A 27,306-nucleotide genomic window follows, 5' to 3' on the forward strand; every position below is an offset into this window, starting at 1 on the left:
CTAGATGCTTATGGGAATCACAAATTGTTTAGTACCTCACGGGAGAAGAAGGACATCACCATAGTTGAAAGAATTGACTTAAAATAATTTACTCATATACCATGATTAGGTTCTTCATAATATGTAACATAGTTGCCAAATACATTTAAAGTGGTGAGGGTTGGCTACAATTTCTCTACTATATTATAATGAAAGAAAGTTTATGTTCATATACAGAGGTGAATTAAACTAAAGTTTGTTAGAATACAATATCTTTTTTTAAATTTTTTTTAAAGATTTTATTTATTTATTTGACAGAGAAAGACACAGCGAGAGAGGGAACACAAACGGGGAGTGGGAGAGGGAGAAGCAGACTCCCTGCTGAGCAGGGAGCCCGATGCGGGACTCGATTCCGGGACTCCAGGATCATGACCTGAGCCGAAGGCAGTCGCTTAACCAACTGAGCCACCCAGGCGCCCAGAATACAATATCTTTAATATGTCCTATAGCTTACTCGAGAGACTCAATGAAGTCCCAACTCTCCTTTCTGCTTGAGTACTCTGACCATACCTTGCATGAAAGGTACACTTGAAACAGATACAGCAGCATTCCAGAAGGAAGATTCTTTTACTCTTGTAGTTGAAATCAGACATTCATAAATCTTTCTGTATCAATGACTAGACAAAGGACAGATTAGGAATTTGAGCCTCAGGTTCTACTGTAATGGAAAAAGGTGGAGGTTTTGCTAGATTCTTAAACCTTCTTCATCAAAGACTGATGAACATATCTCAGATATTTTACTCAACCCACATGTCATGAATATGTTTGATTGTTTCACCAGTTAAGAGACAATTTCTGAAATTTATATGCTAGTCACCAGGCTGTACTTTTCAGTTATAAAGACCCATGTCTGATACTAAGTATGATAATTGCCAAAGTGTCAATAGTTGATTGACACAGGGTAAAAGAAGTACTTATAATAGCAACTTCTAGAGTACAGACCTTTTTTATATAGTGTTAGTTGACCACCCTGATCTGTGCACTCTTGATTAGGACACCTGCCTTTGGAGTTTAAACTTCAAGCCTTAATCAACTGCTGCATACATATTATCGCAAAGCACATGCTGAAGTATTTAAAATTATATTATATTTAAAAGTCCATTACAGTCACTCTTAACAACTTCAAAACTTCTTTTTTTTAAATTTTTTTTAATTTATTTTTTTTTAAAGATTTTATTTATTTGAGAACGAGAATGAGAGACAGCATGAGAGGGAGGAGGGTCAGAGGGAGAAGCAGACTCCCTGCCGAGCAGGGAGCCCGATGCGGGACTCGATCCCGGGACTCCAGGATCACGACCCGAGCCGAAGGCAGTTGCTTAACCAACTGAGCCACCCAGGCGCCCCTAACAACTTCAAAACTTCTAAGTGCTCCTCTCAGGGGCTACTGAGTGAGGTTGAGGATGTAGTTCAAGGTGCTCTTCTGTCTTTTTCCCATCAATGGAAGAGAAAGGAACCAACTCCAGTTTCTAAACTCTAGAGACTCTGTGCTCACCCAGAATACTGCTGCATTCTCCCATTTAACCTTTTTTTTTTTTTTTTTTTTTTTTCTGAGAATTATTGCCATGAACCTTTTGGTGGAATATCTTCCCTTTGAAAATCACAACGGAGAGTTGAATCCCACTGGGGAAGTGGGACTTATGTAGTCAAGCAAGCAGTTCTTTGCCTGTTCCAGCCATCCTTCCTTGGGGCAACTTCAATCAGAAAGTTGGGATTGTTGGCAAGGAGGAACAGAATTTAATGTTATGTCTCAGGTAATTGCAAGATGTTAATACTTCATATTTATTCTGTAACACTATTTTTGGAAAAAAAATCTGTGACCATTCTTTTGCTAAACCATATGCATAATGTACAAATAAAAGTCATACATAAACAATACAATATTGTTAATAAATACAGATCAATATTAAGAGTCTGTGGATGTGCTCTAGATGTATAAGAAGCTTCTTCATATCCTTGTCTTTGTATATCTCATAGTGAGAATTCTAGCTACTCAGCGAACAGTGAACAATAAGGTGGAAAAACATTTCTTTTCATTCGATGCTTTTCCCACTTTTCTTTCCCCTTTCCCATAAGCCACGAGCACCTTAGCATCTTAAATTTATTTTTATTTTGAAATTTATTTTTAAAATGTATGCATGCATTAAAAGTCACTTTTTAGTGCACAGTTCTATGAGTGTTAACAAATCAAAAAATTGTGTAAACATCACTTAGATACAGGTACCCCAAAACCCCTCCTGCTGTCCCTTTGTAGTCAAATCCTTCCCCTTCGCCTAATCCCTGGCAGCTGCTCATCTGTTCTCCATCCTTACAGTTTTGTCTTTTCCAAGTGGAACAATTTGGGTGGAATCAAATTTTGTCTAGTTTTTGAGTCTAGCATCCCTGACTCACATAAGGCATTTGAGATTCAAATATATCGATGCTTGTATCAACACACACTCCTTCTTATGGCTGAGTAATAATATTCCACTGTACAAATGTACGGCAATTTGCTTATCTACTCACCCGTTGAGGGACATTTGGATTGTTCCCAACTCTTGGCAATTTTGACTAATGCTACTATAAGCATTCATATACAGGATTTTGTGTGAACGTAAGTCCTTATTTCTCTTAGGTAAATACTGAGGAGTGGGATTGCTGGGTCACATGTCAAGTATATGCTTCACTTTAGAAGAAACACCAAATTGTTTTCCCAAGTGGCTGTGCGATTTTGCATTCTCACACACAGTATATGAGAATTCTAGTTGTTTTGCATCCTGTCTAGGATTTGTCTCCCCCACACTCCTCCACACCCGTTGTAGTAGATAAGTAGTGATATCTCATTGTGGTTTTAATTTACATTTTACTGATGAATCATGATGGTGAGCATATTTTAATTATGCTTATTTTCCATCTGCTTATCTCCTTTTGTGAAATGTCTGCTCAAACCTTTTGCCCATTTTTTAATCGGATTTTTTGTTTTCGTATTGTTGAGGTTTTAGAATTTTAAAAATATATTTTACATATGAATTTTAATCAGATTTGTGATATGAAAATATTTTTTCTCAATCTGTGCCTTACCTTTTCATTCTATTAGTAGTCTTTATTCAGAGAGCAAAACTTTAAAAAAATAAGTCTAATTTATTATTTTATTTTATGGATTTTTTTTTTTTTTAACCTATTGCACCTAAGAACTCTTTGCCTATCCCGAGGTCAAAAGGATTTTCTACAATGTTTTCTTCTTGAAGTTTATAGATTTATTTTTTATATTTAGCTCTATGATCCATTTTGAGCTAATTTTTGTATAGGTGTGAGTAGTAAGTCAGGGATCTATCCTTTGCATACAGATATCCAAGTGTTCCATCACAATTTGTGAATAGAAAGGATTATTTCTTCTCCATCGCACTGTCTCTGTACTTTTGTCAAAAATCAACTGTAGGTTTACTTTAGAACTAGCTCTTCTGTTCTATTGATCTATGTGTCTTTCACTAATGCCACACTGTCTTCATTATTATAGGTTTATATTAAGTCTTGAAATCAGGCAGTCTGAGTAATCTTGTTTTTTTTTTTCTTCTCAGAATTAGTTTAGCTCTTCCAGTTCCTTTATTTTTTTCATATAAATTTTAGATCAATTTGTTCATATCTATAAAAAGTCTCACTGGATTTTGATTGAAATCATGTTGAATTTATAGATCATTTTGGGGAGAAATGACATCTTAATAGCATTGAGCCTTTCAACTCATGAGCATGGCATATTTCTCCAATTGTTTAGGTCTTCTTTAACTTCTTTTTTCTTTTTCTTTTTTTAAAGGTTTTATTTATTTATTTGACAGAGAGAGAGAGAGCACAAGCAGGGGGAGCGGCAGGCAGAGGGAGAAGCAGGCTCCCCACTGAGCAGGGAGCCGGATGCAGGACTCGATCCCAGGATGCTGGGATCATGACCTGCAACGAAGGCAGACGCTTAACTGACTGAGCCACCCAGGCGCCCTTCTTTAACTTCTTTCATCGTTTTGTAGTTTTTAGCATACAAATCCTGAAGATATTTTGTTAGATTTATACCTATGTATTTCACTTCAATTTTTTGTTGCTATTTTAAATAGTACTGTTTTCTCTTAATTTCTATTTTTAATTTTTAATGCTGGTAAAAAATACAACAATTTTTTGTATGTAATCCTCGTATCCAGTGAATTTGCTAACCTCACTACTTGTTTCAAAAACTTTTTTTGTAGGTATCTTGGCATTTATTATGATGTTAATAATATTATCTACAAATATAGACAGGCTTCTTTATTTCTATTCTGAATGCTTTGATTTCTTTCTCTTATCTTGTAGAATTGACTAGTGTGTACAATACAAGGTTAAAAGGAATGGTGAAAGCAGATATCATTACCTTGTTCTTGATCTTAGGAGGAAGGTATTCAATTTTTCACTGATAATTTTGATGTTTGTTGTAGGTTTTTTTTCTTATAGATGCCTTTTAACAGGATAAGGATGCTTCCTTTTCTTTTCTTAGTTTGCTGTGAAATTTTTAAAAATTATGAATAGATGTTAAAATCTTATCACATCCTTTTTTCTATCTGTTGAGATAATCATATGGTAATTTTTCTTTAGTCTGTTAATATGGTCAATTACATTGATTTTTCAAATGTTGAACCAGCTTTGCCTTCCTGGTATCAGCCCCAGTTTGGTTGAGATGTATTATCCTTCTTCATATTGCTGGCTTCAATTTGCTAATATTTTGTTGGGGATTTTTGTATCTATGTTTATAACAGACATTGGTCTATAGTTTTATCTTCTTGAAGCAACTTTGACTTACTTTGGTACCAGAGTAATGCTGGCCTCCTCAAATAAATTGAGAAATGTTCTCTTCTCTTTTCTGGAAGAGATGGCATAGACTTCCCAAAGTTTTTGCTGTGCTTTTTGGGGTCTCTTCTGTGTGTGTGTAGCTAGAAGATTAACTTGGGATTTGTGTTGGTTAATATACAGAATTTGGAAATCCCTTTTCCATTCCTCTCCTCTCTGGGATGCCTCCCATGCTCCGTGGTTCCCAGGGAGCCCTAGCTCCTATTTAATAGCTCAGAGTCTGGGTGTACTCTCACAGGTTTGGCTCCATGTGAAATTGCAGAGTTTGAGCAGTGGTGGCTGCCCTCGGAATGAAGTAATGACAGAAAACAGAAGAAAAAAAAAAAAAGAATTTCCCCCCTACACTGTGGGACCCACAAGAGCTCCATTTCCCATTTTTGCCAGAGGGAAGGGTTTTCCCTTAAGACTTTAGGTGCCCACGACCTGGCTTCCAGTACTGCGGCTGTCACAGCAGTGCCATTTTGAGACTGGGACTGGCTTCAGGGAAGAGCAGAAGAGAAGAGGAAAACAGGAAAAAAGAAGGAGAAATCTCTGTAGACTCTCCTGAATGCAAAGGTCCTCTTTTCTGGCTTTCTGGTTAGAGAGAGGGCAGGGTTTTGTTTTTTGTTTTTTGTTTTTGTTTTTTCCTGGAGTTTTCACTGTCCATGCCTGTCGCACAGTTTTGGGATTTGGCCCATTTTTGGGTGAAAGCTTAGACATAAATGAGGGGAAAAAACCCCAGTAAACTCACTACTACTGGTTATTTTCTAAGTTTTGACTCTCCTTCCTAATTCTGTCCTTCTGTTGTTTAGTTTTCAGAGTTTTCCATTAGTTGTTTTTCAAAATTCTCCAGAGTTTATGGTTGTAAGAATCAGTAGGAGAGATAGTCTGTACAGGATTTCCTCCATCTTGATTGGTACTCAAAATCTGCAATTTCTTTTAGAAAGTTAATTGTTACAATAAAACCATTCTATACGTGTCATTGCACTTCTTAGTAGTTATTCCTATGTCAGTAACCATGAATCATGATTACATCTTAATCCAGAAACCTTGATGTTGCAATTCATATATAACCAGTTACTAAATCCTGCTGATTTCTACAGAGAGTCAGGAGGGGGGTGGTTAAGAATATTCATTATTATCACCCTCAACTGTCTTGTTTTGAGTCCTGGTCCTCCCACTCACTAGTTCTCATGCTGAGAAGTTTATTTAACACTTTGGTTAACCCTACAAAGTGGGGGATAATATTACCAGTGATAATAAATCTTAAAGCATTTGTTTTAGGGATTGAGTTAATACATATAAAGCAGTTAGAACAATACCTGGTATGTTAGAAGTTTTAGTTATTACTCCCCTCATCTTTGATATCTCTTGAATGTATTTATTTTCCACTATTATCATCCCAGTTCAAGTAGAAATTTGAAATACTTAAGACAATATCATCCTAGGCTCTGAGAACTAGAAATCAAGATTTAAAAACTGTGCAGTAGGAAACATAGGAGGATTTAAGTGATTTTTGAAGCATTTCAAACTTTTGTTTACGGAGTCAAGAAAAAAAATCACAACAATTGAGGCAGAATTTAAAGGTAGACAAGAGGGGAGAGGTTCCTTTACTGGTTCCCGAACTTCATAATGCTGCACAGAACCAGCTGATTGAGAGATTCTGACTCAGTAAGCTCAGGAATGTATAATATTAACAAACATGTCCTCGTCATTCTGATACAGATCATTCTAGAAGCAAACACTGAAATCAATACTGTTTCTTTGACAGTGTGATAAAAGTTTACAATGTGCTAAATTCTATTTGAAAGTTGAATCATTTTGTTGTTTTGTAAAAGATGACCTGTTACAACATCACGTCACACCTAAGGGCACAAGAAACGTCCCAAATGGCCCGTGCATTAGTGTTGGCCTTTCCCATTAACTCTGTGTTTTGTTTAGTGGGAAATAATTTCTCCATAAGCAATGATCACCTTTTAGTGCTCACTCTCTTTGATTTGGGGGCAGCGTACCTTTCACCCCTGATTGCACATCTACTGCTGTTATTAGCAGTCTCTCAGCTAGTGTTGCTCACCACTCACACCAGCTACACTCTGGTGTTGCCAGAGGTGTTTCAGATTCTGATGTGACTTATCACTTCCTCCTCCAAATTCATGATTCAGATTTTGTTCTGGTTTAAAAGACAGAGTAGTCCAGGAATCAGGAGGCTTGCCTGACTTTTCAGTCCCTGACAGGGTAACTTTTGTTCATCCAGTCAACAATATGGACTGCTGTTCAACAAAATGATGTTATTGATGATATCTAAAATTTTATTCTATTTTCTTTTTTTTTTGTATTCTATTTTAGTCTAGTCTGCTCTACTTCCTCTTCTTTTTTATCTCTAGCACTAAAGTGGAACTAAAAAAATCATAATTATGATCATAAACAGAAAAATGTTTCCAGGATGTCACTGCATTTGCCATTGGACATTAAATGTAGCTTGATTTCTAGATTCAGGAATTTGTCATTAGGTTAGCATTCTTTTTAGGTGCAGTAGCCAGATGGCAAGATTGTTAGGAATTTTGCCAAGTAAAATTTTGTTTGAGGGCTATTATATTTAGTTTTTATGTTTAAGATTGTTAACCCCCTCTGAGGCTCTTTGCCAAAACCTTCAAAGTCTTCTGGTACCATAAATAAGATAGACCACCTGAGCATAGCATATTATGAACACCTTGGATATAGAAACCATCCCTATATTCTGTAAACCTTAGTAAACAGTGTGTTCCCTACGGTATTCACGAAGCACTTGTAGGAAAGTTGAATCAATAAGCAGAATTCTTACGCGTTATAAAACCAAGCAAACAGTATGTCCCTTATGGTACTCAGCAAGCACTTGGAAGATTGAGTCACTTCTTTTTTTGAAGATTTTATTTATTTATTTGACAGAGAGAGATTGAGAGAGCGCACAAGCGGGGGGAGCGGCAGGCAGAGGGAGAGGCAGGCTCCCTGTTGAGTAAGGAGCCTGATGTGGGACTCCACTCCAGGACCCTCGGATCATGACCTGAGCCAAAGGCAGATGCTTAACCAACTGAGCTACTGAAGCATCCCGAGTCATTTCCTTTTTTTTTAAATTTAATTTTACTATGTTATGTTAATCACCATACATTACATTATTAGTTTTTGATGTAGAGTTCCATGATTCATTGTTTGCCTATGACACCCAGTGCTCCATGAAGAACATGCCCTCTTTAATACCCATCACCAGGCTAACCCATCCCCCCACCCCCCTCCCCTCTAGAACCCTCAGTTTGTTTCTCAGAGTCCATAGTCTCTCATGGTTCCTCTCCGCCTCTGATTCCCCGCTCTTCATTTTTCCCCCGAGTCATTTCTTTTTTGTTGAGGGAACTCATTTTGAGAGCAAAGAATATAAGTCCTTATCTTACAAAGCAAAGATTTAGAATAGGGGAATGGAAACTTCAATGTTTGGATAAAGCAGACAAAAAGCAAGTTAACTACCTTTTTCCCCTCTTCTTAAATGGTGCATGTAAGTTTGAAGTAGCTAACATCACAAAAGCAGTTAAGAAAATAGCTTGCAGGAAATCAGGGGAATTGTAATAATCTGGGGGAAAACATCTGTTTTAGTTCACAAGTCTCACAAAACATTGTTTATGAGATTTCTTTTCCATTTCACTTACTGGATTTTTTAATATCAAGTGTTTTTCTTTCAAAAAATCATTATATTGAGGCTGCTCTCAGGATACAGCTAGGAATTCATTGATGCCATGTATAAGGAGTCTATCTTTGGGTTATTAAATTTAAGTTTATAACACTGAATTTCAATTTTCTTTTGTGGGTGGTGATTCTCTGGTTTTGAGTGGTCATTTTGAATTGCATCAGAAGATGGAAGTTCTGAATTTAAGGAAGCTGCAATGCATTTTAAGATAAATGGATGATTCATTGATCCCTTAAATACCTAATATGTTGAAATACTCAGGGAGCATTGTTTTACTGGTCAATTAAACTGGATGTAGTTAAATTGTTTTGCAAAATGAAGGAAAATCTGACAAATTAGGCATGAACTAATATTTTATTTATTTATTTTTTAAGATTTATTTATTTATTTATTTATTTGAGACAGAGAGAATGAGAGACAGCATGAGAGGGAGGAGGGTCAGAGGGAGAAACAGACTCCCCGCCGAGCAGGGAGCCCGATGTGGGACTCGATGTGGGACTCGATCCCGGGACTCCAGGATCATGACCTGAGCCGAAGGCAGTCGCTTAACCAACTGAGCCACCCAGGCGCCCATGAACTAATATTTTAATGAAACAATGTTGCCCAAGGTTTCTTCATATACAATATATTGAAATCATGATAGCTCAATCTGCCATTACTTTAAGCAATAAATACCATATATTCACATGTCACTTGATACCTTTCAAAGCTATTTCATAATGTCATTACTAATGACATTTACAAGTGAAGAGCAACTTTTATGTTTTAAAAGGTGGCCCAGGACTCTTGGTTTCTAGTCCAATATATAAGGAGTTTAGAAATCCCTCCTCTGTCCTAATTGTTCAGTTGGTCCTCAACTGAACAAACTGAAAAATTAATAATTCTTCTTAGATCCATAAAATTAGCGTGGTCATCATGCCTCTAAACTGCCCCTGAAACTGAAGAGACAGAAAATCACAAGTTATTAGAGCAGAAAGTCATAAGCAGAAATCTCTACAGAAATAGTGCTGGGGAGGAAAACTTGAACTATAACTGATGAATTTCTGCAGGCTCAGTATGGACAAATATAAGAGTGAAAACCTCCTAGGAGACCCAGTCATCAGGTTCCCACACTTTTGTGATTTTTACCACCAAGAGCCCAACCTGATTCTCGTAGTGAATATTGGAAAAAAATCTCCTGGGGCTTCTGGAAGGAAGAGCGGAAAAGGAACAATTTAGAAAAATACCAAAGATTTCTGTTTTCTTAACAAGGTCCACCTTCAGGTGAAACTACTTTACAGAACCTAACCTGCTGGGATTTTAGCAGAGACTAACCTACCTGGAGGAAGAGAAATGCCTAATTCCAGCCCCCTCTAGCTATCTAATCCCATCTAAGGTGTGAAAAAACTGTACAGTTCAGGGACACATACTCACCAAAAGACTGAGACATAATCATAGGACTATAGGGTAGTTCCCTTTTCACCATACCTTACTACTAGATTACCAAAGGCCTATTTTCTGCATTTCCTTTTATTCACTACCTTATGTACATATTTTAACAGAAAATTACAAGGCATACTAAAAGGCAAGAAACAGTTTGGAGAGGCTGAATAAGCATTAGAACCAGAGTTTGATTCAGCAAGAATGTTGGATCAATAATCAGATCAGGAATTTAAAAAAATGATTAATATGCTAGGGACTTTACTGGAGAAAGTAGACAACATGCAAGACTAGATGGATAATGTAAGAAGAGAGAGGGGAATTCTAAGTAAAAATCAAAAAGAAATGCTAGAGATAAAAGCACTGTAAAAGAAACGAAGAATGACTTTGATGACACCATTAGTAGACCAACACAGCTGAGGGAAGAATGAGCTTGAGGATATGACACTAGAAACTTCCAAAACTGACAAGAGAAAAAAAGACTGCAAAGCCCAACTTAAAACAAAGCAATTTGAGAACTGTGGAGCAATTATAAAAGGTGTAACACACACATAATGAAAACGCCAGGAGGAGAGGAAAGAGAGAAAGGAACAGAAGCAGTATTTGAAACATTGGCTGAGACTTGCCCCAAATTCATGCCAGACTGAAAAACCATGGGTCCAGGAGCCTTGTAGAACATCAGGTAGGATAAATGCAAAACATAGATTAAAAAAAAAACAGATAAAAAAGATAACTAGGCATATCATATTCAAACTTTGGAACCTCAGAGTTAAAAAGCCTTGAAAGAAGCCAGAGGAAAACACATTTTACCTAGAGAGGAACAAAGATAAGAACTACATTTGACTTCTTAGAAACCATGCAAGAAGAGAATGGAGTGAAATAAAGTGTTAAGAGAAAAAGAAATCCACCAACCTAGATTTCTGTATTCTGTGAAATTATCCTTTAAAGGTGAAGGAGAAATAAAGACTTTCTCAAACAAAAACTGAGGGAATTTGTTGCCAGTAGACCTGTCTTGTAGGAAATGTTAACAGAAATTCTTCAGAGCCATAGAAAATGATACGTCAGATATTTGGATATACATGAAGAAAAGAAGATTACTGGCTAAGAAATAAAGTAAAAAAAAAAAGGTTCATTTTTCTTATCCCTAATTTATCTAACAGGTAACAGTTTGTTTAAAGTAATAATGTCGGGGCACCTGTGTGGCTTAGTCAGTTAAGCGTCTGCCTTCGGCTCCGGTCATGATCCCAGGGTCCTGGGATCGAGCCCCGCATCGGGCTCCCTGCTCAGCAGGAAGCCTGCTTCTCCCTCTGCCTGCCCCTCCCCCTACTTGTGCTCTCTCTCTCTCTCTCTGACAAATAAATAAAATCTTTAAAAAAAATAAAATAAGGGGCGCCTGGGTGGCTTAGTTGGTTAAGCAACTGCCTTTGGCTCGGGTCATGATCCTGGAGTCCCGGGATCGAGTCCTGCATCGGGCTCCCTGCTCGGCAGGAAGCCTGCCTCTCCCTCTCCCACTCCCCCTGCTTATGTTCCCTCTCTCACTGTGTCTCTCTCTCTGTCAAATAAATAAATAAAATCTTTAAAAAAATAAAGTAATAATGTCAACAGTGTATTTGATTGTGTATGATTATGTATTATTATGCATATATTTAATTATGTCTGCTATATATTGTCTATTTTATTTATTTATTTATTTTATTTATGCCTCACACACATATGTATACTTATGTATAAATTAAATGATTGACAACAATGTTACAAGGGATGGGAGGGAGGAATTGGCAATATTTTGTTCTTATATGGTGCTTGCAGTATTTGTGAAGTGGTAAAGTGTTATTCAAAGTAGGATTTGGATTAGTTATTATGTATATTGAAAAATCTGGAATAACCATTTAAAAAAGTTTAAGAAGAAGCATAATTTATATGCTAAAAAGGAGAGAAATGGATCATATGAAATGCTTAGTTAAAACCACAAAAGGCAGGGCACTTCCGTGGCTCAGTGGGTTAACCCTCTGCCTTGGGCTCAGGTCATGATCTCAGGGCTCTGGGATTGAGTTCCATGTCAGGTTCCCTGCTCAGTGGAAAGTCTGCTTCTTCTGCTCCCCGTGTTTGTGCTCTGTCTCTTTCTCTGTATCAAATATATAAATAAAATATTTAAAAAATGAAAAATAAAACCACAAAAGGCAGAAAAAAATATTTCTAAATGCTTAGTGTCTTACTTGGGTTCAGACGGGTCTGAATTAATGGATTTTCCAATACCAGAAATGAAACTCTGACCCTTTAAAAATGATAAAAGAAGAATGGAATCCATAATTTTACAGAAATAGGAAAAAAATTCTAAAATTTTTATGGAACCACAAAAATCCTGGGTAGCCAGAGCAATCTTGAGGAAAAAGAAGGAAACTAGAGACACCATACTTCCTGATTTCAAACTATATTACAAAATTATATTAATCAAAACAGTATTGTTTGGGCATAAAAACAGATACATAGATCAATGGAACAGAATAGAGAGCCCAGAAATAAACCCATGATTATATTATATGGTCCATTAATGTACAACAAAGGGGCCAAGGTTATATGGTGGGGAAAGGATAGTTAGTGTCTTCAATAGATGGGTTGGGAAAAATGGACAGCCACATGCATAAGAATGAAACTGGACCACCATCTTACATGATACACAAAAATCAACTCAAAATGAGTGAAAAACATGAATGTGAGATCTGAAACTTTAAAACTCTGAGAAGAAAACAGAGGGTAAACTCCTGGACTTTGGTCTTTACATGATTTTTTGAATATGACACCAAAAGCACAGACAAGAAAGCATAAGTAAACAAGCGGGGCTACAGCAAACTAAAATGCTTCTGTACAGAAGAAAACCTATTTCTGTAAAATATGCCATTGGAATTTTGATAAAGATTGCATTGAATTTGTATATTGCTTTCTGGAGTATGGACATTTTAACAATATTAATTAACACAATGAAAAGGCAACTTATGGAATGGGAAAAAATATTTGCAAGTCATTATCTGATAAAGGATTAATACTCAAAAATTTTAAGAACTCATACAACTCAACAGAAAAAAACCTAAAAATGCTGGTTAAAAAATGGGCAGAGGATCTGAATAGAAATTTTCCCAAAGAAGACATCCAAATGGCCTCCAGGTACATGAAAAGTGCTTAACATCAGTAAAGATCAGGGAAAGGCAAACTAAAACCATAATAAGATATCACCTCCTATCTGTTAGAATGGCTATCATGAAAAAGCATAAGGTAACAAGTGTTAGTGAGGATGTGGAGAAAAGGGAACTCTTGTGTTCTACTGGTGGGAATGGAAATTGGGACAGCTACTGTGGAAAAGAGTATGAAAGTTCCTCAAAAAATTAAAGATAGTACTACTATATGATCTAGCAATTCCACTTTAGATATTTATTCCCGAATGAAATCTCTCTCAAGGAAATATATGTATCCCCCATGTTCATTGCAACATTATTAAAAAAAAAACCAAGACATGGAAACAACCTAAGTGTCCATTTATAAATGAATGGATGAAAAAATAATATATATTATGCATATATTACATATATGTATACACACATGTACAGCACAATGCAATATTATGCAGCATTAAATAAGGAGAAAATCCTGCTATCTGTGACAACATGGATGGAGCTTGAAGGCATTATGCTAAGTGAAATAAGTCAGAGAAAGGTAAATACTGTATGATTTTACTTATGTAAAATCTAAAAACAATACAAACCTAAACTCAAAGAAAGAGAGAACAGATTGGTGGTTGCCAGAGTGGGGGTTAGAGGAATGGGTAAAATGGGTGAAAGTCATCAAAAGGTACAAACTTCCAGTTATAAGATAAATAAATCCTGGGGCTGTAATGTACAGCATGATGACTATAGTTAATAATACTATATTGTATATTTGAAAGTTGCTCAGAGAGTAGATCTTAAAAGGTCTCATCACAAGAAAAAAAATTGTAACTATGTGTGGTGATGGACTTAACTAAACTTACTGTGGCAACCATTTCACAATGTATACATAAATCATTTTTTTGTACACCTAAAGCCAACACAGTGCTATCTGTCAATTATATCTCAATTTAAAAAATAAAGCTGCCTCAGTGTGGCTGCACAGATATAACTTTCGTGACTTAAAAAAAATGTCTGAAAAAACAAAGCCATATGTATTAGGAGATAGCAACAAAAATGATTTGCATTTCCCTGATGACATGATGTGGAGCATATTTTCATATGCTTATTTGCTATCTGTATATTTTCTTTGGGGAAGTGTATGCTAAGGTCTTTGGCCTTTTTTTTTTTAAGATTATTTATTTATTTGAGAGAGAGCAAGAGAGAGCATGCGTACATGCTTGCTAGTGGGGGGGAGGGGCAGAAGGAGAGGGAGAAGGAGACAATCTCAAGCAGACTCCCACTGAGCGTAGAGCCCCATGCGGGGCTTGATCCCATGACCCCGAGACCATGACCAGAGCAGAGATCAAGACTCCCAACACTCAACTGACTGAAACATCCAGGTACCCCGTCTCTGGCCTATTTTTAACTGAGTTGTTTGTTTTCTTATTGTTGAGTCTTCAGAGTTTTTTGTATATTTTGGATAATAGTCCTTTTCCAGATGTGTCTTTTTGCAAATATTTTTTCTTAGCCTGAGGCTTGTCTTCTAATTTTCTTGATATTTTCTCTTGCAGAACAAAAGTTTTTAATTTTAATGAAGTTAAAATTATTAACTTTTAATCATTTCTTTCATGGATTATGCCTTTGATATTCATTATTGCACTTAAATGACAGATTATATATTGGTACCATGCTTTATTATGCTATTTTTTGCATATTTTCAACTATGAATTAAAAAAAAATAAAGATTTTCTAATAATATCTTATTTATCCTTAAGAAAAAGGTTATTGCTTTTGACTATTTTGCTTTAAAGAAAGTATTCCTGTGACTACTGACAGCATGAACATTTTATTTCATACATCATTCTAATAAAAACAAAAATTCTGAAGGGGTGCTGAGGTTGTTATGCATTATTCAAGACTATCATATAAATTAATGGTATAGAACTTAATTATGTTTAAAAGCATACTGTAATATTCTAGCTTTGTGATAATCACAGAGAGCATCCTTATAAAATACAAGTAATCATAAAGGGAAGATATTTGTCATATGTTCACTTATATAACTTGTTTTCTAATATGTTTTCTTGAAATAAGTAAAAAATCTTAACTGAATTGCTTCATATACTTTTAAAATTTGTCATTCTGACAGGTCTTCTGAAAAAATTATCATGTAGTTTAAGTATTGCTTACTCTTTTTATTCTTTTATTCTTATGGTTGAAATAATGCTTTTGGAAATAAATTAGGGCTCAATAGGAAATTAAGTTTGGCTGTGCTTTCTAAATCAAGAGAAGAATTACTACAGAACTCTGACAATTTGAAATTGGTTACTGCTTGTGATCAAAGCTTGTCTTGTAGAGTTTAAATTTTGTTTGCAGGCTTTGTCTCCCAAATAAACATTAAAATATGTAGTTTAGTATATATCATACTAAATGTTACAATTCTCTATAGAGTTTGGAACTGCAACCAAAGCAAAGCTGAAGGTAATACCTGGAAGAAAATATATTTTTCTCCTCACCCCAGTGAAACTGCTCTTGTTAAGATAAATGATCTTCACGTTGGGAGACCCAGTGGTTAATCTATAGTCTTCATCTCCCTTGAGCCCTTTATAGTGTTTGTATCCTTCATTCTGGAAACTTTCTTCATGTGGAGTATACTAGTCTTCTGGTTTTTCTCCTGCCATACTCTCCAGATCTTTTCAGTATTTTCACTTTTTTAAAAAAATTTTATTTATTTATCTGACAGAGAGAGACACAGCGAGAGGGAACACAAGCAGGGGGAGTGGGAGAGGGAGAAGCAGGGTTCCTGCTGAGCAGGGAGCCTGATGCGGGGCTTGATCCCAGGACCCTGGGACCATGACCTGAGCTGAAGGCAGCCGCTTAACTGACTGAGCCACCCAGGTGCCCCTCAGTATTTTCACTTTTTTTTTTTTTAACTTGTACTCTACCTGTATCTATCTATCTATCTATCTATCTATCTATCTATCTATCTATCTATCTATCTATCTATCTATCTAATCTATCATCTGTCTATCCATCTATCATTTTAGTTATCTGCTTTACTCAAAGTCTACTGATTTAAATGTCAACTTCATCTAAAAAACACCTTCACTATGACATACAGGCTAGTGTTTTATCAAGTATCTGGATACCAAGGTCTAGCCAAATTGACGCATAAAATTAACCATCCAATACATCTATCTACCTGTACCTTCCCCCGAATCCCCATCCCTGACCATGATAAGACTTTCATTCCATAAATATTGTAGTTATTCTTGGACCCCCTATTTCTGTCACACTCAACATCCAGACAAAACTTTGGTTTTACTTCCACATGTCCTGCATGAAGTGATGCATACATTGCCATGAGAAGAGTCTGCACCACCATCCTCTCTTGCCTGGAGATTATAATACCCTTACCAGTCTCCTTGTTTCCCCTCTTGTTTCTCTCTAAAGGCTATTTTGCAAACAGCAGCCATTGTGATTCTAAAGACAATGAAATGCTGACTCTGTTCATCTTCTTTTCGATCTTCTGAAGTAAAATGAAAATTTTTTGCTCTGGGCATATCCTTACATAGCCTGATCCCTGCTGGCTACTCGGATGTCTCGCATTCTCTATCCCTGTGGGGCTCCTTGCTATTCCTTGAAAGTGCATACGTTTAATCTGAGGTATCTTATGGTTTTTGGTGCTATTGTAAATGGAATCGTTTCTCTCATTTCTTTTTCTACAGTTGCATTGTTAGTGTATAAGAAAGCAACTGATTTCTGTGCATTGATTTTGTATTGCTGTATGAGTTCTAGGAATTTGGGGTTGGAGTCTTTTGTATTTTCCACATAAAGTATCATGTCATCTGTGAAGAGAGAGTTTGACTTCTTCTTTGCCAATTTGAATACTTTTATTTCTTTTTGTTGTCTGATTGCTGTTCCTAGGACTTCTGGTACCATGTTGAAAAATAGTGGCAAGAGTGGGCATCCTTGTCTGTTCCTGATCTTAAGGGAAAGGCTCTCAGCTTTTCCCCACTGAAGATGATATTCGCTGTGGGCTTTTCATAGGTGGATTTTATGAACTTGAGGAATGTTCCCTCTATCCCTACACTCTGAAGAGTTTTAATCAGGAAAGGATGTTGTATTTTGTCAAATGCTTTTTCTGCATCAATTGAGAGGACCATATGGTTCTTCCCTCTCCTCTTATTAATGTGTTCTATCACAATGATTGATTTGTGAATGTTGAACCACCCTTGCATCCCGGGGATAAATCCCAACTTGGTCGTGGTGGATGATCCTTTTAATGTATTGCTGGATCCTATTAGCTAGGATTTTGTTGAGGATTTTGGAATCCATATTCATCAGGGATAGTGGTCTGAAGTTCTCCTTTTTGATGGGGTCTTTGCCTGGTTTGGGGATTAAGGTAATGCTGGCCTCATAGAATGAGTCTGGAAGCTTTCCTTCTGTTTCTATTTTTTGAAACAGCTTCAGTAGAATAGGTATTATTTCTTCTTTGAATGTTTGGTAGAATTCCCCAGGGAATCCATCAGGCCCTGGACTCTTGTTTTTTGGGAGGTTTTTGATCACTGCTTCAATCTCGTTACTGGTTATTGGCCTATTCAGGTTGTCAATTTCTTCCTGTTTCAGTCTTGGCAGCTTATAGGTTTCCAGGAAGGCATCCATTTCTTCCAGGTTGCTCAATTTATTGGCATATAGTTGTTGATACTAATTTCTAATAATTGTTTCTATTTCCTTGTTGTTAGTTGTGATCTCTCCCCTTTCATTCATAATTTTATTAATTTGGGTCCTTTCTCTTTTCTTTTGGATAAGTCTGGCCAGTGGTTTATCAATCTTATTAATTCTTTCAAAGAACCAGCTTCTAGTTTTGTTGATCTGATCTACTGTGTTTCTGGTTTCTAATTCATTGATCTCTGCTTTAATCTTTTTTTTTTAAAGATTTTATTTATTTGTGAGAGAGAGAATGAGAGACAGCATGAGAGGGAGGAGGGTCAGAGGGAGAAGCAGACTCCCCACTGAGCAAGGAGCCCGATGCAGGACTCGATCCCGGGACTCCAGGATCATGACCTGAGCCGAAGGCAGTCGTTTAACCAACTGAGCCACCCAGGCGCCCCGATCTCTGCTTTAATCTTAATTATTTCTCTTCTAATGCATGGCTTAGGCATTGTTTGTGGCTTTTTCCCTAGGTCTTTAAGGTGTAAAGTTAATTGGTTAATTAGGGATTTTTCTAATTTTTTGAGTGAGGCTTGGATGGCTATATATTTCTCCCTTAGGACCGCCTATAATCTAGGAACTACAGAACACTCATGAAAGAAATTGAAGAAGACACAAAAAGATGGAAAAACATTCCATGCTCATGGATCGGAAGAATAAACAGTGTTAAAATGTCTATGCTACCCAGAGCAATCTATACCTTCTATGCCATCCCGATCAAAATTCCAATGACATTTTTCAAAGTGCTGGAACAAACAATCCTAAAATTTGTATGGAATCAGAAAAGACCTGAATCGCCAACAAAATCTTGAAAAAGAAAAACAAAGCTGGGGGCATCATGTTGCCTGATTTCAAGCTATATTACAAAGCAGTGATCACCAAGACAGCATGATACTGGCACCAAAACAGACATATAGACCAATGGAACAGAATAGAGAGCCAGGTATGGACCCTCAGCTCTATGGTCAACTAATCTTTGACAAAGCAGGAAAAAATATGCAATGGAAAAAAGACAGTCTCTTCAACAAATGATGTTGGGAAAATTGGTCAGCCGCATGCATGAAGAATGAAACTGGACCATTTCCTTACACCACACACAAAAATAGACTCAAATGGTTGAAAGACCTAAATGTGAAACAGGAATCCATCAAAATCCTAGAGGAGAACATAGGCAGTAACCTCTTCGACATCGGCCACAGCAACTTCTTTTAAGATACATCTCCAAAGGCTAGTGAAACAAAAGCAAAAATGAGCTTTTGGGACTTCATCAAGATAAAAAGCTTCTGCACAGCAAAGGAAACAGTCAACAAAACAAAGAGGCAATCCTCAGAATGGGAGAAGATATTTGCAAATGACACTACAGATAAAGGGTTGGTACTCAAGATCTATAAAGAACTTCTCAAACTCAACACCTAAAAAACAAATAATCAAGTCAAAAAAATGGGCAGACGACATGAACAGATACTTCTCCGAAGAAGACATACAAATGGCTAACAAACACATGAAAAAAATGTTCATCATCATTAGCCATCAGGGAAATTCAAATCAAAACCACATTAAGATACCACCTTACACCAGTTAGAATGGCAAAAATTGACAAGGCAAGAAACAACAAATGTTGGAGAGGTTGTGGAGAAAGGCGAACCCTCTTACACTGTTGGTGGGAATGCAAGTTGGTAGAGCCACTTTGGAAAACAGAGTAGAGGTGCCTCAAAATTTAAAAATAGAGCTACCCTATGACCCAGTAATTGCACTCCTGGGTATTTACCCCAAAGACACAGATATAGTGAAAAGAAGGGTCATATGCACCCCAATGTTCATAGCAGCATTGTCCACAGTAGCCAAACTGTGGAAAGAGCCAAGATGGCCCTCAACAGATGAATGGATAAAGAAGATGTGGTCCATATATACAATAGAATATTATTCAGCCATCAGAAAGGATTTACAACTTTTACATCAACATGGATGGGACTGGAGGAGATTATGCTAAGTGAAATAAGTCAAGCAGAGAAAGTTAATTATCATGTGGTTTCATTTATTTGTGGAACATAGGAATAGCATGGAAGACATTAGGAGAAGGAAGGGACAAATGAAAGGGAGGAAATAGGAGGGAGAGAAGAACCATGAGAGGTTATGGACTCTGAGAAACAAACTGAGGGTTTTAGAGGGGAGGGGCATGTGGGGGGAGTGGGTTAGCCCCGTGATGGTTATTAAGGAAGGCAAGTACTGAATGGAGCACTGGGTGTTATATGAAAACAATGAATCATGGATCACTACATCAAAAACTAATGTTGTATTGTATGATGACTAACATAACATAATTATATAAAGTTAAAAAAAAAAAAAGAAAGAAAGTGCAAACGTGTACTGATCTCAAAACCCTTGTATCTGCTATTGTTGGTGCCTTGATTTCTCTTCCCAGTTACTCACATGCTTGTCCTCTCACCCCATCAGGCCTGACCTCCCCGTCTAAAGTAGTATTCCGTGATGATTGCTATCTTCCTCATCTTCTTGATTCCCTCCTTCCCATCCTTCTATGCCTTTTCCTTAGGGGGATTCCCTGGCTGTCACGGAACTGACAGAGCTCTCCAGCCTCTGAAATGACTTTTAAAATGAATGTTATACAGAAGGGAGTAGGGTTAACCCCCATACCACCTAGGATTTTACTTTTTTCCAGGGCTCTTATTTCTACTTGACATTATTGAATATAATTCTGTGTTTATTTATTTTTGTCTGTCTGCCTCACTAGGATGTAAGCTCCATGAAGTCAGACTTAATCTGTCTTCACTTCTTTGTCCTCAGAGCCGAGGATAGTCCCTGCACAATAGTTGCTAAAACTGAATGGATATTAGAGCTACCTCCTGAACCATCCCTTGTGGCAGTAATTATATATTCATCAGCTGCTGATTGGGCCATGGAGTAGTAAAATCCTTAAAAAAAAATCAAAGCTATAATGATATACTATATGTTGTCTAATTGAATTTAAATTAAAAAATAAAAAATCAAAGCTAAATTTTCATCAGGAAGAGACACTCCAAGAGAAAAAGTCTACAAATAATCCTCTGTTCATTCATTTATGCAACCTATCTCTTTTGTCCACTTATTATCTGAAAAATCCTTTTATGGATATTGCATAAAGAAGGAAGAAGAAAGATAAATAAGGAATCTATTGTGAGTAAAAACATCTATGTGTATAATTTTGGATAGCGGAAAAAGTCTAGAATCCCAAATAGTCTTTTTTTTTTTTTTTAAGATTTTATTTATTTATTTAACAGAGAGAGAGAGAGAGAGAGAGCACAAGCAGGCAGAGTGGCAGGCAGATGGAGAGGGAGAAGCAGGCTCTCCCCTGAGCAGGGAGCCGGATGTGGGGCTCGATCCCAGGACCCCAGGATCATGACCTGAGCCGAAGCCAGCCGCTTAACGGACTGAGCCACCCAGGTGCCCCAAATCCCAAATGGTCTTAAAACTTCCATTTTACCTTTGTGAAATCTTTAAACTAGAAAAAAATAAAAGCATTTTCTTTTCTAGCCAAGCATAATTATTTTCACAAACTCCTGAGTTCATATGGTCCTGTCAGCCTGTAGTTCTGGTAAAGGTTCTATTGCAAACAGTTTTGCTATAATGGGGAGCAGAGGAAAAGTGTCAGTAGCTGGAGGAAGATATAAGGTCAAGGCATTTAAAACAATGGGTTAACTATGGTAGCATGTTTGACACTGGTGGGAATAGTAAGAAATCTACCTTTTAAGCACCGTAAGCTTTCATCTCACTGTTTTGGGGATATACACTGGACTGTAATGCATCTTTCTCCAACAAAAATGTCTCCTTTTGTGTCTGATGGTGTTAAGCTGAAAGTGGTTATCCAGTCCAGCCCCTTGTGTTTTACAGATAAGAAAGCCAAGGTGCAGAGAAAGCATATACAATCTTCTCCTTCTTGGACTACTCTTGTCAATTCCTAACCAGGTTTTCACACCCTCTGTGCTTCCAAGTCATTTCCCACACTGAAGCCAGTGATTTTTTACAAAATGCAGATCTGAGATCGGTCTGCTCCTACCACCAATTCCTTTGCACCTAGGGGCCCAGGCTTTAGATTTCAAGTTCCAGTGAGCAATTATTCCATTAAATTTAATTGATATGTGATTTGTGTTTTTGTTATTTATAAAAATAAAGTTATAGGGCGCCTGGGTGGCTCAGTTGGTTAAGCGACTGCCTTCGGCTCAGGTCATGATCCTGGAGTCCCGGGATCGAGTCCCGCATCGGGCTCCCTGCTCAGTGGGGAGTCTGCTTCTTCCTCTCCCGCTCCCCCCTCTTGTGCTCTCTCACTCTCTCTCTCTCTCAAATAAATAAATAAAATCTTTAAAAAAAAATAAAAAAAATAAAGTTATAGATTAAGTTGGTAAATGCAAATTGTTGAAAAGAAAAAAAATTGTGTTGCTTCTTACTGGTTCTAAAACCTTGCTGTACTTTAGAATCACGCAGAAAACTTTTAAAAATCTCAGTGCTTGATCCCAAAGTCCCCATCTGATCTGGCCCCTGCTTATCTTTTTAAATCACCTCTTCTACCCTCACCCTAGCTCCCTGTACTTAGTCACTGGGACCTCTTTCTGTTCTCAGAATATACCATGCTCCCTTCTGCCTCAGGGCCTTTGCATTTGCTGGTTACCTCTGTCAGGAATTTTCTTCCCTCCTGATTGTATACGTAAACCTAATTTTCTCTTCAAAGATATCTCTTATTATTTCTTTAGTTAGCTTTTCTTGACCCAACCAATTATATGAGGACCCTTTGTTACATGCATTCCAGGACTGTTTACTGTCTTTCAACGCAACCCAGTGCATAATTAATTATGTGCCCACCTGCCAGGTGATTAATATTCTTTCCCACCACACTGAGAGCTGCATGAGCATAGGGTCAGACAATGGTGGATTTTTTCGTACTTAAACAGTGCTTAGAAGAATTGCTTTTTAAGCACTCCATAAATTTTTGTCATGTGAATGAACAGATCATGAATTGCTATGGAGAGGTTTGAGTAGTTTCTGAGAGACAGATTAGACATAAAAGAAATCATGCATTTATGTGACAATTATTGCCCTATGTACCTTTATTTTTCTCCTTTCTCTTCAAGTTTCAGACTTTTCCTAGAATATTTGCAAGGGTATTGACTATTTATTATTAGGCACAAATATCCAATGATGAGAGATACTTAAAATGAGCTTCAACATTAAAAAAAAAAAATCCAATTTTTACTTTGCTTTGTTAAAAATCTTTTATACTCAGGGCTTAGATCAAATATTTTAGTTTGTATTTCCTTTCAGAGCAATGATCTATCCAATATGTCTAATGGCAATATTACAACTGTTTATTATATTGTGCAAATAATTCCCATGGTCTCCTATTTTCTACTCATTCTTCTAATATAATGGGTTTCTCTCTTATATTAACTAATGTTGTGTCAATTTTTCAGAAAAAAATTACAAAATTCTCATGGTAGATACATGCTGCATATTAGTGGCTATCACTAGATGTTTATCTTGAGCATCTTCCCAAGGTTTCTACCTCTAATTCCCTTCACTGTGGGTTTTGTTATTTGTTTGGTGGCTTTTCTTGCTTGAGTTACATTCTGTAGTTGGGTCTCATGCATTTGTTAAGCCCCTGGGTATAAAGAGATGTTAAATTTCATTAGGTGGAAGGATTATTATTATTATTATTTTGATAGTGTCTATCACTTGACTTCTTTTTGAGAAAGAATAAAATGTGCCAACTGATTTCAAACCTTTATTCCAGTATAAAACAGTCCTTGAGCAAATGGTAGTTTTGATCCCATTTGTAGCTGGTATTCCTAGAGAATTTTAAGACTCTCAGGGACTCTGGAAAGCATTCATGTGTTAGTGGAATAAGCCTAGCTGTTCAAACCCTCATTTTCATACTTAGTAGGTAAGTGGCCTTAGACAATTTCAATATTCTGAGTTCCAGTCTTCTCATATATATCAATGGGGTAAATAGTCACAATATTGGCAATGGATGAAATGAGAGAATACTCCACAGTGTAGGGAGAATGTACTTGTTGGTCAGTAAATCTGATCTTTTTCTTTTTGTACTACACCTGATGAAGCCCAGGCCCAGAAAAGCCTATATAAATACCCCATCAGAGCTGGGGCCCCACGTCTTTGACCTCTACCTTCCTACTCCACTATATTTCATTTAAGTAATTTAAAATTTTTGCTTTAAAAGAAAGTAAAATTATAGAATATGTTGATAAGCGCTATATTGGTTGAATAGAAGAAAAAAAACCCCTGAATGATATAGTGATTTTCAGTGATGCTTAAACTTTGTTGCACATTAGAATTGTCAGCTTTTAAAAAATCCTAATGCGCAGACTGTATTCCATTCCAATTAAATCACAATATCTGAGGCATGAATATTTTTTATAACTTCGTATGTGGTTTCATACACAGAATTTGCTGAAATTCTACTGAGATTCTCCAGACTGCCTCTAGGATAGTTTTTAAAGGTCTGTTCTTTTGTTAATAGATCAAATATCTTGGGGAATGTATTTTTGCAGTGCCTCTTTTGGGTTTATTTTCTGATATATTTTCCCTTCTCTTTATGTAGAAATACAAGCTAGCTCTCACATTAGTGACCTCATCACAATCACTAACCTCAATGCTGCTGTATACCAAAGAGGTCAATGACTTGCTTCTTAGTGTTCATCTCTACATGCTCTGTTCTTTCTGTTTTTTACGATTTTTTTTTTGAGATAATGGAAAAACAAAAATTGATTTATTTTACTTTTAAATTCCACACCACAACATTTTACTGAAAATGAAATTATTTTTAATCTATAAATAAAAGACTCTCTAAATGATACTCAGGATGTTTTACAAGTTTGGTTTTAAGATAGATTTGAATTCACAACTGGTCTTACACACAATGATTTCAATCAATTGGGCACTCCGGAACACAATGTGGAGGCATAACAAGTATGTGAGGACTTCTTAATAGTCCTAGGGGATAAAGACTTTTTTCAAATATGGAAAGAAATTAGTCTTTCTACAGTATTAACCCCTAAAAGCTATTCTCCTTTATAGACAACAATATTATTATCAGTTTCATACACTATTACTTTATAAAGAACTCCCATAGGAAGAAATTTCTAGAGGTTTCCCCAGATATATACAGCTACATTTTCTGTCGTGCTTACAACATCTGTAAAGTATGGCACATCCAGATGCAAATTCTATGATCAAGGGGCTTCATAATTGCCTCCTCCATATACTCTTTGAGGTCGGTCAAATTCATAACCATTCCTGTGACAGGATCAATCTCTCCATGCACCGTCACCACAACTTTATAATTGTGCCCATGGCCATTTAGATTGTTGCATTTCCCAAGCAGTTTTAAGTTTTCTTCATTACTCAGAGATTTGCTGTGGAGTCGGTGGGTCGCGCTGAAGGAGACGAGGCGGGACACCAGCGACCTGCTGCGACAGCCCTCCCCGGCGCCCGCCACGCTCATTGCCTCTCCTCCTCACTCGCCTGGTGGCGGGCTTTTTAAGACTTTTATTACTTTGTCAGAGAGGAGAGAGAGGAGAGAGAGAGAGAGAGAGACACCGAGTGCACACAACAGGGGGAGCGGCAGGCAGAGGGAGAAGCAGGCCCCTGGCTGAGTTAGGAGCCTGATGTGGGACTCAATCCCAGGATCCTGGGATCATGACCTGAGCCGAAGGAAGACACTTAATGGACTGAGCCACCCAAGCGCCCTCTACATGCTCTTTTCAAATAAATCCTGCAAAGATATCAGAGAAGGACTCTTCTTTTAATAAGGACATGTTATCCACATTTAATTCAATAGGCTTTAATGAACTTTGGTTTAATCCCTCAATTGAATTTGTCCCTCTGGTATAAATCCAGGCTTTCTGGACTAGGAATGACAGTCTTCCCAGGAGATGGCATTGCCCTTTGCAGATTTAGCTAGACATTTGTGTTGTAATATGCCCCGATATTTTAGGAACACTAGGGTAATGATCAGGAGTCCACTTTGGACTTCTTGGTTATCTAAAATGGTAACAGGACATTTGATTTTGCGGGTATTTTCTTTCCACACTTCAAAATCTCCTGTAAGTGACTGGGAGGAGTCAGTGTTGTCAATGCATCACTGTTTTATCTCTGCCATTTTCTATATTTGCACATAGGATCAGAGCAGAGTCTGGAAGTAATTAGCTTCATTTTTATTATATTTTTTAATGACATCACATTATCATATATTATTTTATTATTTACTAGTTGAGGTCCTGAGAGAATGATCCACATATTTTTTTTTTTTCCATAGCAGAAGAATGTAGTGGGTTTACTCTTCAAGTACTTACTACCCAGAGTCAGTATCCAGATTGTAGTGGATAGTTGTTAATCCTTCTACTCCTCCAAGGGTTCTTAGTTTAGCCTTTAATTTCTTTTTTAAAAATATTTTATTTATTTATTTGAGAGAGAGAGAATGAGAGAGAGAGAAAACATGAGAGGGAAGAGGGTCAGAGGGAGAAGCAGGCTCCCCGCTGAGCCAGGAGCCTGATGTGGGACTTGATCCCAGGATTCTGGGATCATGACCTGAGCCGAAGGCAGTCGCCCAACCAACTGAGCCACCCAGGCACCCTGTGAACATTTTTTATCTACTTTTATAACACCATTTTTAGTGACTGTATGATATTCCACGGTGTGAGTATACTATTATTTATTTAAGTAATATTCTTACTAGGTATCTAGTTGGCTCCTGATATTTTTGGTATTATCAGTAATACTCTGATAAATATCCTTCTTGATAACTTTTTTTAAAAGAAATTTATTTATTTGAGAGAGGGAGAGAGAACGAACAAGGGGAGGGGCAGAGGGAGAGGGAGAGAGAATCCTCAATCAGGCTTCCTGCTGAGTGCAGAGCCTGATTAGGGGTTTGATCCCAGGTCCCTGAGATCATAACCTGAGCTGAAATCAAGAGTCAGCCGCCTAACCAACTGAGCCACCCAGGTGTCCCTTGAGTTCTCCCATTTTTAGTGAGCTCTCTTGACCCTCTCTCTACCTACCTACCGCTTGGTCTCTTTTCGTTCTGTTTCACAGTTCTTAAAACTTTATTCTATACTTTCAAAATTTTCATTTACTTTTCAACTCATAGCTCCCTGACTACCACTCGTGCATCTCAGCTGAAACTGTATGCTACCTCTGCCTTTAGGTACACTTATCCTTAGCTACCTAGGAATAGGTGGCATATAGCTTAAAGATGAGGTGTCCCAGGGGTATACAGCTGGAGTGAGAAGTGGGCTGTGTTAGTCAGCTCTGACTGCCATAATAAAATACCATAAACTGGATGGCTTAACAAACAGAAATTTATTTTCTCACAGTTCTGGAGGCTGGGAAGTCCAAGATCAAAGTGCTGGCCAATTCAGCTCCTGTTGAAAGCTCTCTCCCTGGCTAGCTGATGGCCAA

General features: G+C 37.2%; 1 pseudogene; it reads right to left on the reverse strand.

Annotated features, from left to right (window-relative positions):
• Positions 1-24,605: 24,605 nt before the first annotated feature.
• LOC123848830 (6-pyruvoyl tetrahydrobiopterin synthase-like) lies at positions 24,606-25,351 on the reverse strand (annotated as a pseudogene).
• Positions 25,352-27,306: the final 1,955 nt, after the last annotated feature.

Source organism: Mirounga angustirostris, unplaced genomic scaffold, assembly GCF_029215605.1.
Source record: "Mirounga angustirostris isolate CCGP_5_RB_7025 unplaced genomic scaffold, mMirAng1.0.hap1 SCAF_2, whole genome shotgun sequence".
NCBI lineage: Eukaryota > Metazoa > Chordata > Mammalia > Carnivora > Phocidae > Mirounga > Mirounga angustirostris.